The following is a 14077-nucleotide window of genomic DNA, read 5'->3' as shown; positions in this document are numbered from 1 at the left end:
GATTTAGATATTTATGATACTGCTTAACACGTCTGTTTAAGTATAAAGTTTATACAAGTACAATAATTATCAGTTGAATCCTTTTTCTATAATTAATTACTAGTTTAAATATTATAATAATAATTATTGTCAACCACAGAAACAACAGATGTTCGAATCGCAAGAAGCACTTGACAGATTGCGACGGCGAAATATACTTGAGTAGGTTCGATTACATTCATTAATCTATATTAATATAATAAATATTATTATAATAATCTAAATATAAGTAAGAAAATTTAGAGTTGGTTAATTATGTACAACGCATATTGAAATTATTTGAAATAAAGTATTAAATAAATATATTAGTTGCTAACAAATATTTAACATTTTATATCACAAAGGTAATAAAAATGGGGCTGTATATCCGTTGATGATGATGAATATATTCAAGTTAAGTACAACAATTCGATGACGGTCAGCATCAGATAATATGACAAGTCAACATAATGTGCAACCAAAGAATAGACATCTTTTGAAAATGTGAAACGTAACTGCTGATATTTGTTCATGATTTTTTAAAGTATTAAATAGGTCAGAACATTGTGCTATATCTTGCCAAAGCAAGAGTATAATGGTGATGGATTATGACAGAGATATGAAGCATACTCGACTGAGGCGCAGAACGGAGCTTTAAGATTTCACAGGAATTTTTTTATTAAGTTACACTATCTTTAAATAAGCTAATAATAGTTTTAAATTAATGACTTATAACGTAACAAGTGAATAAATCAAAACATGTATTCCAAGCGTCTGATGTAGTGGAAACTGCAGTTCAGGAGCCGTGACTTACCAGTTGCATATTTAGCATATTAAGTATCTAATTATATAATCATAATTTTCACCAATTACCACATCTTCATAGTTAAATGACGCAAGCCAGTCTGCAATTGCAAGTTTTATTCTGAAATCGCGAAGCGTTATCATATTCTTATCCACTGTTAACATTATTAGATTTAGGGAGACTAATGAGCCTACAGGACACTCATTTTAGTGGGTGCGTTGCCGGCCTTAGGGAATAGATCCCTATGTAAAATCGTTGTGCACTTTTTGATTTAAAAAAACCAAGATCAGTAGTAGCATGAAAACGCCAATAGATATCAAATTCTTCTACATTTAGAATACAGTGTCTATTCTACAAAAAAAGCAGAAGATTATATATATCATTAGTTGTTAATTCAAATGTATGTAAGGTCAAGCAGCTACGTTTGAATTGAGAGGAAATAAAGTTCCTTTTAGCGCTATCGATCTTCTACGTGCCTCAGGCCTTTCCATTTTGTATGAAGATAAAGTGCATTACTTCAGATACGCTTAGAATATTTCATAAATAATACATTGTATGTATACGTACGTTTGCGGTGCAAGTTATACGAAATGCTTGGCATAAGCTAAGAATTTAAGGGGACACGTGTTGTATAATATGTTTTTATAATTATTTTTTTTAATAAGTTACGCAGAATAGATTCCTGGCTAAATTTAATAATTTTTAATGTTTGGTAATTCCTACGCTGCAGGGTCGCAGCATTTTATAAATAATAAATTGGTTGTATAATAGCTGTTCTCAACTACAGAGTAAACTCTACATTACTACATTGATGTACATCTTATGGCGTTCTAATCTTGTCGTTAAATGAAATAAAGAAAAATCATAATTAGAAAAAGAAAAAGTTTATTTCAGACTAGTGTTGTGTGTAGTGTGTGTAGTAGTTGTGTGTAGTAATAATATTGGATTTTTTATTCATATCATGCGCATCTTCATAATGCATCTTAGTGATAAAGCACGTTCAAGTAATCCCAATTTGTAAACAATGGAACGGATTTCTTAGAAAGTTCGAATCGTATGATGACGATAGTCGAGTTTTTTATGGGCTAGGACAAACAAGCGGCAAAATAACGTACGACACAGCTCCGCAGTTTTGACTAATTTCGGCAAGGACAATAAAACAATAAAATAATGTACGACACACCTCCGGAGTTTTAAGTAATTTCGATAACTTAAAAGCTTTTTATTATCATCAAAAGTATCGTTATTGAGGATGGATGTAATTCTGTATATGCTATGTATCATTGTATGGAAAACAAGCTAAACCATCCAAAGCCACCATTTCCACGCTTTAGGTGGCTTGTCGTTAAATCGAGGGACGTTACATGGACTTTACACAGTATATATATATCAATTTTTATTTGTTCAAATAATGTATTATTTGAGAACTAAAGTGGATATAAACGAATTATGTATATAAAGATATATATTACATTTATTTAAAACTATTATCGGCAATAATAGACTATTACATATATATTTTACTCAATGCAATATTATCACTGGAATTGCAGTGTTTAATATTACTTAAATTGCCTGATAAACATCGATTCATCAAACTAATTACACCGCTATGTAAACACAGTAACAGATACAAGTGGAAAACAGTTAATCACATCCTACAGGCTTTATCAGCTGTACGTAAAGATTAAACAAACCAGTATATACCAATGATTTTTTATATTAAAAGGGACAAACGAGCCTACGGAACGCCCACAGTGCAGTCATCGCAACCCATGGACACCTATTTCTATTGTGTGCGTTGCCGGTTTTTATTTAAAGGGCCTTTGCTATGAAATTTAAAGCTTTTTGACCAGATTATATTTTGCAAAGTAATACGGAAGGGGTATATTCTTGCCCGCTCTACGCCCTTGATTTGCGAACTGGTACTAAATGTAAAATTACAATTAATTTAATTTTGTTGACTTTCCTAAGTGTACTTGTTTACCTAGGTTAATAAAGATATTTTGTTGTTGTTGTTGTTGTTGGTACGGAGACAATATTTTGATTAAACAAACAAAACAAAAAAAATCATTTATTCATATAGGTAACATAATGTACACTTCTGAACGTATACACTCATCTCAATTATGACTTTTTGGCGAATATTAAAATCAACGTAATAACGAATAATTAATGCTCTTTGGAAATGGTTGTAATCTGTGCGATCTATTTTTGATCTCATTGTTGAAAGAGTGAGAGAAAATTGAGGCTAGATTTAACGGGTTTTATTTGTTAGCCTAAAAAATGTTTATTCCATTCGATAAATAAAAACGTATTTCCTCGGCTCTATACTCTATAGTAATGTTTTTAAACCGAGACGGAATAGCCGATTAGCTATCTATACTGTTATTTTAAAATGTCTAATAACATAAAACATTTCTGTCTCTCTCTCTTCATCCATACATCGAGATTCATTGATCTCGAATTATTTAAACGAATTCCACAAACACAAAATACAACCCCGTATTGAAACAACTCCTAATGAATGTCCGATATAATTGAATAATTTAACCTGTAATAAGGAATTAGGACAAAAAATGGTCGTATACACCACAAAACCGCTGGGTGGGATTATAGGTCAAAGCTATCATTTACTACGATTTTCCAAACCGCATCCGTTTGCCAGTCAACGAACTCATCGATGTGAAGTGGAGCCCTGTCATGTCCGATATGTAATGCTTGGCCAGTGGGTGATTTGATATAGGTATTAGGTACTCAAAGATGACTGATGCCGGCATTGTGCCACGGAATAAACATTTATTTATTTATTTTCGAAGTCTTACGTTTGTAATGGATTAAGAAATTCGTGGTATGGGATTATGTTAAAGCAATACATACGTCGGATACAAAATAAGTATTAATTTAATTAGCGCCTTTCATTTAGAACTCATTTTTAAAATGATCGTAATTAGTATTCAAATTCATTAGTCACTTTAGTCGCCTAATCAATCAAATGTTTTAGCGCTAATCATACAACTTTTTAACGATTAATAGATATATCTCGTCTGTTTTGATTGAACGTTTTTGTTTTATGACTTACAATTGAAGTGAAAAATGTTGTATTCAAAACGGAGCTAAAGCCAATGAAAAATCTGCGTCTTACGAAGATATAATATGTTTTAAACCTTAATGAAAATATTTAACGCAATATTTAAAATATACATTTCTTTGAACGTAAATTACAAATATGTTCACGACATATTTTTAATTACTTTCTCGACTTATTATTTTGTTTATTTTTTCGAGTTAATAGCGCATAAGCTTTCCGCATCTAGATGCTACACAATGATAATTGTTCGTATAGTAGAAAAATGCAATAATAAAACAGTGATTCGTTTATTACCGTATTCATTAATCTCTTAACAAAACATGACCGCATTAATTTCCTATTAATTCCATGCCTATTTTAAAACGAAAAAGAAAAGACAAACTGAAATACAGGTGACGTTGTAAAAGTACTTACGAACAAAGAGGTCAACGGCCGGGAAACTTTGTTTTCTTCAAGAATTCACTCACGTGAGATCAAAGATACTGTTTGGCAAACAACGCTGTTCCATATCGCCGATTGCGTAATCTAAACCGCATTATACAGTACTACATATCAAAGCATGTCTTTTAAGTGCCCTAGATACTATCCAAAACAAAATATTCGAATCAATAGTAGTTCCTGAGGTGTTTATTCAAACTAAGAATTAAGCATTTACTACTATACAAACTATTTACACAAAATTAATAACTTTCAGTTCTTTTATACCTAACCGTAAGATCAGTGTCAATGTTATTTTGGTATTCTAAAAAATTTGACTCTGACAAAAAACCTTTTAAGAAAGTTTCTTAAAATAAAATCTAATATTTGAGTAAATTTGTGTTACAAAGTAATGCGACGCCTAAATATACGCTTGTAGCCCGCTTTTTATTCATTCTTTTACTTTTACTCAATCCCTAATATCGTGAGATGGTTTAACGATCCTATTTTTGTGGATGTATGATGCATTATTATAAAAACAAGCCTCAACACGTAATTATATAAATAGAGATTACTCATAATCCATAGTTCCGTTAAAATAAATGCAATTAGCAACATAATCCATACTTTGCATATGAAAGTGGCCGAACATGCAAAGTGCATAATATAGGAAATAATTAACCAAAGTGTTGCTATAATAGCTATCTTTTGCAAACGAGATTTTATTACGTCGTTTTATTATGAAATTTCATACAGACTATTGGAAACTTGTTATTAATTTGGCTTGCTGAAATACAAAATAGAACACGCGAATTTATCACGTTAATCGACTTTCCCAAGAATTTTCACTAGTGGTCAACGAGAAACTGTAACATGAACTAGACAGATAACGAGTAATAGATGACGTTAACATGGCAACTTTTTATATTCATAAATATTATTGCAAATGGACTTTGTATTCGGCTAATAAATTTAAAAAAAAGTAAATATTATTACTCATGTTAACGACAAAGAATTTAACGCCATAAATTAAAAAAAAATATCTGGCATCAAAATTGTTTATTTGAATCAGATATTTTTATGTTAGAAACCGTTACTTATATTACTATCACATTGATAGTAAATGTAACAGTTCCAAGTTTTCTACATAAATGCCATAAATATTTACATAATTGAATACACGAAGTTAACTATGAATGATTAGCTTACAACTTGAAGTTAAACTCAACTTTTCCAACACTTTTCCGGCTCCTGAGTTAAGCTTTCATCTCATATTCTCTTTAAGATTCACCGTTATGAAAGTTTTATCTATTTAGTATTTTAAAATAATTATTTTAATATACTGAATTATAATATATTAACGTTATCATAATATTTTATCCTAATTTTAACCTGTCTTGTTAGGATACATTTTTAGTGATACACTGATGACTGATGACCAAATCGCTTCACTAGGCGTCTCCTATATAGACCAGTGTCGATAATTTTTGAAACCAAAAAAAATTACAGTAGGATGAAACCCATTAGAAATGCAGGGGAATATGATCAAAATGAAAGGAAAAATAAATTACGGTCGATCCGAGTTCGGGAAGTGGGAGGGGGGTGACTTTTAAGGGGGAAAAATTGTTTATCTTGATTTCCGGCGAAACTACCAGTCCTATGGAAAAAAGATGAATGGCAAAGTTGTAGGTCATAAAAAGATCTACAACTTTGGTATTTACAATTTTTTCACATAACCTCAAAATTTAGGTGAAAAATTCAAAAAACCAAGTTTTTAATTTTTTATTTATATCTTTTTTAAAAAGTTTTTTTTTTCTACGAAATTTGGTGAAAACTTACCTTATTATGTCCCAAATATACTGTAATTTATTTGATTAAAAATATTTATTTTTTCGTCTCATTTTAACTTAATATCAAAAAAGCAGCCTAATTTTCAATCGAAAATTCTGACGTCAAAATTTCAGCTTTTTTCAAAAAGTTTGGGGGCTTTTTGTTCGTTGAAATATCTACTTTCTGATGGTGTAAAAAAAAATATACATTACTATAGGAAATATTATTAGAAAATGCAAAACATTGAAAAAACCTCAAATTCGAAAATTTTCTTTTAATTATGTACAATTTTGAGGTATTTATTAAAATTTACACTTTAATTACTCAAAAAACGTAAGATTTCATGCTTCATTGATAAACGAAAAAATTGCAAATTAAAATATACTTCTATAATTAACAAACAAATAAGTTAATAAAGTTAATATTTAATAAGACATCTACAATATTTTGAAAAAGTTGTAGAATCTTCTGTAAATAATATTTGTAGATGCCTATTTATTGCTGTTTTAAGATAATTTATATACCTGAGTGACTTTCGGTGAATTTTAGCCCAGTGTAAGTTATTTCATTGAGAAGTGGGGATGGACCTAGGAGGGTCTGGGCCTTACTGCTACCTGCTATTTCGTAGCAGCTGTAAAAACCGTTAGCCAGTATTCGAGATACAGAGTAGTGTACAACATCGTTTTTAAAAATACACCTGCAGGCTGAGTTACTCTAAGTGATTTGTGAGAAATTTACTTTATTCAAAGAAAAATTCAAAATTCACCGAAGGTCACTCAGGTTTATAAATTATCTTAAAACAGCAATAAATAGGCATCTACAAATATTATTTACAGAAGATTCTACAACTTTTTCAAAATATTGTAGATGTCTTATTAAATATTAACTTTATTAACTTATTTGTTTGTTAATTATAGAAGTATATTTTAATTTGCAATTTTTTCGTTTATCAATGAAGCATGAAATCTTACGTTTTTTGAGTAATTAAAGTGTAAATTTTAATAAATACCTCAAAATTGTACATAATTAAAAGAAAATTTTCGAATTTGAGGTTTTTTCAATTTTTTGCATTTTCTAATAATATTTCCTATAGTAATGTATATTTTTTTTTACACCATCAGAAAGTAGATATTTCAACGAACAAAAAGCCCCCAAACTTTTTGAAAAAAGCTGAAATTTTGACGTCAGAATTTTCGATTGAAAATTAGGCTGCTTTTTTGATATTAAGTTAAAATGAGGCGAAAAAATAAATATTTTTAATCAAATAAATTACAGTATATTTGGGACATAATAAGGTAAGTTTTCACCAAATTTCGTAGAAAAAAAATTTTTTTTAAAAAAGATATAAATAAAAAACTAAAAACTTGGTTTTTTGAATTTTTCACCTAAATTTTGAGGTTATGTGAAAAAATTGTAAATACCAAAGTTGTAGATCTTTTTATGACCTACAACTTTGCCATTTAACTTTTTTCCATAGGACTGGTAGTTTCGCCGGAAATCAAGATAAACAATTTTTCCCCCTTAAAAGTCACCCCCCTCCCACTTCCCGAACTCGGATCGACCGTAATTTATTTTTCCTTTCATTTTGATCATATTCCCCTGCATTTCTAATGGGTTTCATCCTACTGTAATTTTTTTTCGTTTTTTACTATTTTTGAAGGCTTCGGCACTGGTCTAATAGCAAATAAGCGAGATAAGGAACCGGCTTACACTAATACGTTCAAATATTAAAAAAGGCAGACCAAGCCAAAATTACCAATATTATAGATTTTACCCCCAAAGATTATTATTATAAAAACAAAGAACCAGAGACACATGGTACGCCATTATTAACCTTATAAATCAAGGATTTTGTTTATATAATCTTGGATTCCAAATCAACACTCAAAGGTGCTTCATAATCATGACGAATCGTTCGAAATAGTTATCGTAGCGTCCGTGTGTCGAAATGACAAGATGTTTATTTAAATATTCATCGAAACAAGTTTGCAGTAACTAGCTGCTCACTAGAACTTCGTTTCTCCTTAATGTGACTTTACTTAGCCTACCTTTTTAGTACATACCAACATGGAACATTTTGCTATGCTACCCCACAGAGACAATTCAGTTTTCCGGAATTAAAACTTTGTAGGTTGTTCTGTGAATTTTTCTCTTTATACGTCTCAGAGTTCAAGTCATAAGTTTTTAACTAACAAACTTAAAATAGGGGTTGATTGTAGAGGGGTGAAAATGAAGTATATTTTGTATGCTGTATCATAAAAAAATAAAAACGTTGTTTTTTGTTTAAAACAATAAAATTGAGGGACCATTTAGGGGGATTAAAAATAGCTATGCCGATGGGGAAAAAAGTCCTGGAATGGAAGCCGAGGCCTAGTTGCTTGGTTGCTTGATCTGGTGAGGGTTGTGGGAAGGCGTTGGAGGCTGACCGAGTAGAACCGGTCATCCTGGAAGTTCAGGGGAGAGGCCTATGTTCAGCAGTGGACGTCAACATGATGTAACGGCAAATTTATAAAAACTTTTGTCTAGAACTAGGCGGAAACTCGTAGTTAAATTTACATGGCGAATGACTTTTAATAGCCACGACGTAATCACAAATTAGAATTAATTGTAAACACAGATTACTTTCCTATCATATAATTAGATAGAATATAATCTATGCACATTGTTCTGTTGGTTCTGTCCGAGTGGGCACTTTCACCGGAGGCTTGTCGTGCCGTGCGACAGACGAGTGAAAACTAGAGAGTTTGCTACTCTGTGCGACAGAACGGATTGGATTACTTGATTACGGGTTATGGAGGGAAAGAGATTCCTTTGTACGTATATCGTAGATGGAATTCAGGGCTTTTTTGATATAGTGTTTATTCAGGTGTCTAAATATTTCAATTTTTGCGTTATAACTTTGCTTTAAGGCAAGATTTCAATTTAGTAGCCAGACTCATTTCGACTCATACATAAAATATCGTCGCAATAGTTATGTGGGAGCTTCTACAGGCCTTAGTATTGTCCATAAATAAATCATTTATGTATACTATTGAAGAAAGCATGTTTAAAATATTGACCATCTACTTTACGACGAATAAAGAGTAGTGTTGGCCTAGTGCCATCAGCGTGCGACTCTTCTCTCTAATGTTGACGGTTCGATCCCCGGCTGAGCACTTATAGACTTTATTAGTTACATACACATAGTACGCATTCATTCGCTTGAACGGTGAAGGAAATGTCACTAACCGGATTGCAAAACGGTCGACGGCTCGTGTCAGGCACTAGAGGTTGATCTCCTAGTTGCATATTATACTGACAAATGATCATGAAACAGATAAAGAAATCTGAGACCTGGATATAAAAAACATTTCCGCGCCACTATTTTTTTTTACTCTGTAACAAAAGGTACATTTTCACATTGTTATATGATCTTTTGAATTCGAGGTTCCTGAACAAAGAGTAACCTATAAACATTTGTGTAAATAAACACTTAGCGAAAATATTCGAAGCACTTTGTACTTTTGGCACGAACCATACTAGCACTAAGTACATTTTAATGTGTGTAACATAATGCTTACATACTCTTGGTATGTTTCCAGAATTTTACACCGATTTAGGTACATTTGTTTATAAATGGCTCGTCATAAAATGTTTTAACGCAACGAAACAGTATCCACGAAGTTCATCTTTGAGCCACTGAATTGACTGTACTTCAGAGTTAAGAATTGAAACCCCGATTTTAACCATGGCTTTGTTATGAATAAAAAAAATTATAAAACAGCCATTTTTACTGACATTTTGTTTGGCATTTAAATAGCGGCGCATTTTGCGGCGTCAACAAAAACGAAAGTTAAACGTTGAAAACCAGTTTGCGAACTGCGTCACCCTAACACGAATTTAAGGCACGACATAGCACAGTGGTAAGAGGTATGACGTTCAACTAATAATAATTATATTAACTTTTTACTATAGGTCAAGGTATAATTCCACGGTCAATGTCAGTAGTGTTTGGCCCTCAAAAACGGTATTATACTTTCTTTAAAAAGTAACATACCTTATATAAATATATAAGAAAGAATAGTCTTTCTGTATGTCAATTAATGACCGCAAAATGTGCAACCGCTAGTAATATCAAACATTTATTTCCAACACACAAATACACAGATTTATAATATTCTTAACCTACATATAATTATAATGACGATAATTAAAAATTGATAAATAGAAAATTTATACAAATTTAAAAGGTTTGGTCCCTGTGGCAGTGCGTGCACCTTTAATGCTGTCATTTTCGCGCTGCAATACGATAATGAATAACGTTAAGCGAGAAAATCACCTGCTCTGAGGTTACCAGTCCGATATACCAGACGCCAACTTGTTTGATATTAAATATTGTCATACCATATTTAACTATAAAGCCAAGCCTTTTATTGTAAATAAAAGCAAAAGCTCACGTATAATGTAGACATATTTCTCAGAAGATGCACTCTGGGAGGTATCGTTTAAAAATGCATACATTTACCGTTGTGTGAATTTATCGTGGCTACTTTATACGTGTGCCTCTAGTTATGTAACCTTTACTTAAGTTACATACAAATACATATATTTTAATAAATAATAAAAAAACGCACACCAAGTGTTAACTATTATCTTATACTCGTAGCCAATAAATTGTCTTTTTTAAAGTTTTGGTAATAAATGTATTTATCATACAAAAAAATATAACAATACACAATAGGTCGACAACGCTTTTATACCAAAGAAACCTTACCTTATAAGTGTGTTATAAGGCCTTATCGCTTACAAGCGTTTTCTTCCTGGCAACCTTAATGAGAACAACAAAAATGAGTAAAAAAAAATGCAAAATAATTAACAAAAAACAAAACAAAAAATCTCAAAACAAACGTTACTATAACTAATATATACAAAAAAATAAAATCAAAGAAAAAATAGCAATAATAAAAAATAAAAATAATTATACATAAAAATTTAAAAGCCAATAAAAAGTTTGATATATTTGACAGCAATAATATGACGATAAATCAATATCGATGCAACACGTTTCGTATACTATTGTTACAATATTTAGTATTCCATTTAAGTATGACTTTCTATTTTGTGAACCTATATGTATTTATTTACACTTTATTGTTTGCATACTATACAGTAAAGACTTTCGTGACACAACTAGGCGGACGCTAAAAAGTGAAATTTTAAAAAAGAGCTCACAGTTATCCGTCTTCTATGAGACACCAATAGGACTTACATGTAATCAATAATTATTTAATACAGAAAGAACAACATTATTACAGTAGAAAGGTGAACAGTAAAATGAAAATACACTAGGATTCCGTGTCGCAGCCTAGTCTAATTGAAGTAATAAATTCTACATAACACAAAATTTTACTATTGTTGCTAATAAATTAACTGAAGACATAATTAATTTAGCGCTTATGTGTACCCAAGGATAATTCAATTTCAAACTAATTCCCAACTTGACAAACTTTATAATTGTTTTCAAGTGAGTTTGTATGTGGTTGATTTCCCCCTTATAATATCCGTATATGAACTAAAATATATTGAGTAAACGAGACCTATAGAGCGTATTAATTTTTTATAACATAGGTATAATTTTTCATCAGAAGGCATGAAAATTGTTCTTATATTATTTATTTATACATTATAAAACAATGTGTATGCCTTAAAAATACCACAAAATATGACATCACAAATTTAACACATCAATTACATTAGAACTTAAGCAATATCTTTACCTCTTCCAATGACAAGAAAATAATTCGAATTGGATTTTACTTTCGTTAAATTTATAGTGAAAATACTTCCTTAATACTAAACTACGTCCACACTGCTATTGAATGTTTTGTCTTTATTACTTTTAAAATAAAATAGTGTTTTAAAACACTTTGAGGAATATATCATATTTATAACTAATTTATATCTGTGGCAGGCACAGGCACTAGTTAAAAATTTAAGCTAGCACCTGGTAGACAGTACCGATGGCTCTGCTGGTGGTTTCTTCACTTAATAAATAAGTATCGCAATCGAACCAAACTTTTTATTTTGTATTGATTTTATTTTTACCTATTTTTAATAATTATGTGCTAGAAATAAATATGAGAAAATATTGTTTTAAACATATTTATATTTACTAATATTAAGTGATTGAACTCACAAGTACCGGGTGACGCCAGAAACATGACGCAAGAGTCGTGTTAAGTGAAAGGCTGCCAACTCATCCAGTTACACAAAACACTTTCTTATAATAACTTAGTATCGGATATTTGATATTTCTTCGACACTTAGAAATACGTCTGTTTAAAGAAAAACACTTTTTTAACGGATTATAGATATGTATTATTATATTTAAACTTATAATTATTTGTACATAATTTTAAAATTATGTACAAATAATTATAAGTTTAAATATAATAATACATATCTATAATCCGTTAAAAAAGTGTTTTTCTTTAAATGTGTAAAAGTTATGTAAATAAAAGACAATACGTCTGTTGGGTATAATCTTGGTAAAGTAATGGTAAGGTATCATTGTCTTTTGTTTCTGTAGTACTTTTCGTGCCAATAACACAGACTTTAAAGTGACGTACCTACATTTATACTTTTTTAAATATTCAGCAATATTGGGTTTATATTGGAAAATGTCAAATTTTCTTCCCAAATAAATATTTGACTGTTATAATAAAATAATACATTTTTGCATCTCTTAAAGCATTTGAAACACGCGTATTTTTGTATTCTTAACACTTAAGTATTATTGTAATATTTAAGAATACGTTTAAGATTAAGTAATAGTTAATAACAAAGGAAATAGAAAGTTGTAATTAGCAGTACCGTTTTCATAATACGTTACGTGACATATGAATCACAAGATACCCTAGAATTTACCAACGTTACAATTTGAAACTACTATCTATAATCTTTGTTTGTTTGACAACAATGCCTTGGATTGGCCATTTATCAAGGAGGGTTTTAAGCTATTATCACTCTACGCCTATATTACTATATTGGCGTAGAGTGTTATATGCTAGGCGTAGTTATATGCTATACAAATATAATATTACATTAATATATGGCTTACAATACGAGAGAATCATCACATGAAAGATATTTCAATAGTAAATCTAATTATGTATCTAGTACTTGGGAAAGACATTCAAAACGAGGCCATGCGTTCTGTATACAATCACTGTTATGATCTAAATAATTATAATTACTAACAAATGATTTGCGTTTACACAATAAGCTTTGTTCTTAAATAAATTGTACCGAATACCGAAGCCTTTTTAAAAAAACGGCGCCATTACCGTAGAATAAATATGTGAAATGTATACTCTGTAAACGAATGAAAACTATAACCTTTAGTAGGACCGATTCTTAACCTAATCATGGGGCAATTTCCGGTGAAACATTAATTGTTAAATGGACAATAGCAAACAGACGTAGGAAATGCTAGCCGGGCACAATTCGTTTATTTCGGGTCACAAGTCACAATCATGAACAAAAAATTAACATTTCCGAATAATAAATCTTGTATTTATCTCGTATTTATGTTTCATTTACCCTTAGCCCTTAGTGGCTATTGGGTAATGTATTTCTCAAGATGAGTCGCAATTGTTTGGAGTGTTACAAGGCTACCTGCTTTAGGTTTAGCGACTTAAATGTACTGCGTAATGGCTAAGTCGAACATGACTAGAATAATAATTATTTGTTGTTACAAGGACATAAACCTAGGAATGCCATCGGGAAAACGCCAATTGCTAGATAGTCAATCGATAGGTACGGTTTTAATATCTACTTATGTGTTGTTATCTGGGACCACAAACAGTATCTAGTCGATTATAAACCTTGTGTCTATTGCTTTGTTTTCAAATTTTTCATGTCTTTTATGTATTTTC

At 30.7% G+C, this 14077-nt stretch overlaps 1 protein-coding gene across 2 annotated transcripts in view; it reads left to right on the top strand.

The window, feature by feature from the left end:
* LOC110992009 overlaps positions 1-14077 on the top strand; it is a 45712-nt gene that overhangs the window by 11611 nt on the left and 20024 nt on the right. The window lies entirely within an intron of this gene.

The sequence above is a fragment of the Pieris rapae genome, chromosome 1 (genome assembly GCF_905147795.1).
Source record: "Pieris rapae chromosome 1, ilPieRapa1.1, whole genome shotgun sequence".
In the NCBI taxonomy this organism is placed as follows: domain Eukaryota; kingdom Metazoa; phylum Arthropoda; class Insecta; order Lepidoptera; family Pieridae; genus Pieris; species Pieris rapae.
Note: the sequence above shows the minus strand (reverse complement) of the source record. Positions and strands in the feature narration are given on the sequence as shown.